We start from the raw sequence: 3,709 nt of genomic DNA, 5'->3' as shown, positions 1-3,709 counted from the left end.
TAGTATCTCCAGTTGCAGATTCAGTAATCACTAATAACCAAACTTTCACCAGTGTAAGATAAAAAATAAACACCAAAACAGTGTAGGATGATGACAGGCAATTGGATTTTAAAATTCGGATCATTTTTCTGCACGAAACCAGCAGGTAAGAGTGGAGTTGTCAAAGCAAGCAGGAGAGTGGGAAGTTTCCCCTTCCTCACTGTGGGTGGAAAGAGCCATTCACCTGTGCTTGTTACATCTGTTCTGTGGGTTTATGTGTTTGTATGAGTGTGGATTGGGAGTGACTGTATGTGAAAGTGCACACACATGTGTGTGAGGGCACTCATGTGTGGACTGGGTGCCCCATGTAAGAGTCTGGAGACCAGACTTGTGTGCTGTTTCTCAGGGGTCTTGGTGTTTTGAGAGAGGGTCCCCCACTGGCCTAGACTTTGGTAAGTAGGCTAGGCTAGTTGACCATCGGTTCTCAGGGATCTGCTTGTCTCTGTTTCCAGTAATGGGATTACAGCCATACTTACTTCCTGACTTTTAAAGGCTGGGTTTTAGGGGTCAAATGCAGGTTTCCATATTTGTGAGGCAAGGACTTTACAGGCTGAGTTATTTCATAGACTGTTGTATTTATTATTTTTTTCCAAATTTTGATAAACCGCTTGCATTTGAAAGCTAGACTTTGGAGTCTATAAAATTTCTAATTAGAAATATCTTTTCCACTTATTCTACTATCCACTTTGTAACAATGAAAAATCATAAATATCAAAGAAAAGAAATTGCTTTCATGATCAGTGTGCCTTTACTTTACTGAGGCTTTTCAGAGCAAACAGCGTGGGGTAGGATTTCTAAGGCTATGTTTAAGACCTTGCTAGGTTGGAAATTGCTGTGGTGCTTTAATTTTTGAAGTAAGTTTTCAGCATCAGGTAGAATTGATGTAATGACATAAAGAAGCAAAACAAGTAACAACCTTTCAAAGAGTCAACGTAATTGTTACAAATTGAAAAACCTTTTCAAACTCCCATACATTCTGTAAGAACTGTGTTGTTTTCCCATTATGTTTTTATAGAGCTTCGGTAATGTTGGTTCATAAAAATGTGTGTCTGCAGAAATTATCTATGGAAGTTAGAAGTAGAAAAGCCCTGCGAGGGCATCTATTTCATTTACAAACCATCAATTGCTGATGTAAGACATGACAATAATGCAACATTAAGGTTACAAATTCAAACACAGAAGTCAGGAAATGAGAAAAAAAATCAAGCCTCTCACAATAATATCAAACACTCGTGGTGCACAGATAAAATTTTTTTGATAGCTAATTACACTGTTAAGTGTTATACTTCAGAATGAAGTACATGAAATATGAACAAGCTATTATTCCCTTGAAACACTTTCATTTCCTGGCTTTTTTTTTTTTTTTTTTGGTTTGTTTAAATTGGTAACTTTAAAGGTTTCGTTGACATAGATTTTTATTTTTCATTTCCTTCCTAAAATGCTGTGTCTTGATCACCGATGTTATTAATAGTGTTAGGGGCTGTCCTTGGCCTCTGTCCAACTTTCTGGAGAAGTTATTTCAAGACAGGATTGGTAAAATTGGCCTAAATCACAGCCTGGTGCATAGAATATGATCACCTAGGTCTGTCCCTTTCTGTCCTTCTTTCCCTCCCTCCCTCCTTCCCTTCTTCCCTTATATCCTTCTTTCTTCCTTCTTTTCTTTCTTTCTTTCTTTCTTTCTTTCTTTCTTTCTTTCTTTCCTTTCTTTCTTTCTTTCTTTCTTTCTTTCTTTCTTTCTTTCTTTCTTTCTTTCTTTCTTTCTTTCTTTCTTTCTTTCTCTCTTTATTTTTTGGGATTGAACTCAGTACTTCATGCATGTTAAGCATGTACCTTACCCCTGAACTGCATCCTAGACCATAAGTTTTCGCTAATCCAATCATCTTTCTGTCTATAAATACTTCAGTTGGTTCTATACATGATCACTTTCACCATAAAGGTAGGCATATAAAAATCTGTGAATAATGATTTAATTGTTTTCAGATATTTACCCAGAAGTAAATTAAAGATTTTACATTATGACTGTGCCTACCTACCTTGTATCCCTGCCTACCTAAAGAATGCAATTCTTTTGACAGCTTCATTATTAGCTAGTGTTTTCAGCCTCAAAATTTGGGCTGTTTTGTTAAAATAACAATGTCACATTCCTTTGTCTAGGTGACATCATCTATTAGAAGACACAGAGCCAGTTTCATAAGAGAATTCTGTTACAAAATATAAACATTTGTTTCTAGAAATTAGCAATTCTATATGCCCATGTCATTATGAGCTGTATTCAAACCTGTACCTCTTTCCTTAACACCCATAGTCCTGTGATTCTTCAGATATACCTCAGAGTACCAGAAATTAGAGTTGAGTCTTGACATTTTTTTTTAATAATTCATGCTCTTGACTTCTTACAGGTAGATATAGCTAGTTGTTTTGTTTGCATTTCCTGCTTGTTAATTCATAGCTCTATTCTTCTCTTAATTGAATTACATCTTGCTAGATGTTTAATAGCTTCTCTTGAAAACCTAGTAGAGGCATTTGTCAGGCAGCTGTTGGAGCCTGGTGGCAGTTCTTCATGATGCCTGAATCTGCTATGCTATGCTTCACTACCTTTAAAAGTCTGATGATTTATTGTGAAACATTGGCAATGTCTTCTACTGCTAATTGCATTACCTGGACATGGCAGTCTTCTGAATATGCAGTCTCTCCCATAAGCCGCATAGCGAAATCTGTTTTGAAGACATTTAAATGACAATTAGAGATCCATATTTCAGAGAAAATTAAATTATATGTGATGCTACCAATGCAAAGAACTCAAATGGGTTAGAAAACAAACACTTTTTTTTTTTTTAGTGCAGAATAGTTCTCTATCCATGGGCCCAAAGCAATAATAACAATAAAAGCCCAAAACAGGATAAAACTGGACTGTGTCTTGCTCCCCTGCTTGTCAGATTAAAAGACAGCTTGATTTTGGTTAAAAGACATATTGATTCTGAGAGACACAAAACTGTGAAAAGATTTATCATTGGCATGAAGAAAATATAATAGCAATATGAATAAAAGCTAACACAGCACAGTTGAGAGCACAGAGGCTGGAAGAAGGTAGTAAACTCCTCCAGGACGACGGACGTGTAGCATATGGGCAATGCAGCATTCAGAGATGCTGACTGGACCATATGCTTCTCACCATTGTACCCTCCCCCGCATCCTTCCAACCACTGCATCTCCTCCATGCTTCCAACCACTGCATGCCCTCCACGCTTTTCGTCAGTGTATCCCCTTTGTACTTCTCATCACTGCGTCACCTCCATGGCTTAACACCCAACTTTTTACGGTCTGTTAACTTGCAACTGTCTTTCCAGCCTCTGCTTCTATGCTTGCCAAGTTTTCTAAGCACAGCAGGTGAGAGAATGAGCTCTAAGTCACCACTGATTAGTGCTGAGTTTAATGCTTCCAAGTAAGAACGTTTACTTGTTCTAAAACGGTGTAAAGCGGGTGATGATTGCTCTTTAGAAATGTTTCCTGCACTGTTGAATTAATGCAAACAGATCGCATTCACAGTCAAGAAGGATGTGTTTATTTGAACAAACCCACACATATTTTATATACACATGCATGTGTGGATTCAGCAGCAGCAGAGAAGTTTAATGCCATTTAAATAACAGCTTCAAGTTTTAAAAAGTTG

The sequence above is a fragment of the Meriones unguiculatus genome, chromosome 17, assembly GCF_030254825.1.
Source record: "Meriones unguiculatus strain TT.TT164.6M chromosome 17, Bangor_MerUng_6.1, whole genome shotgun sequence".
Lineage (NCBI taxonomy): Eukaryota > Metazoa > Chordata > Mammalia > Rodentia > Muridae > Meriones > Meriones unguiculatus.
Note: the sequence above shows the minus strand (reverse complement) of the source record.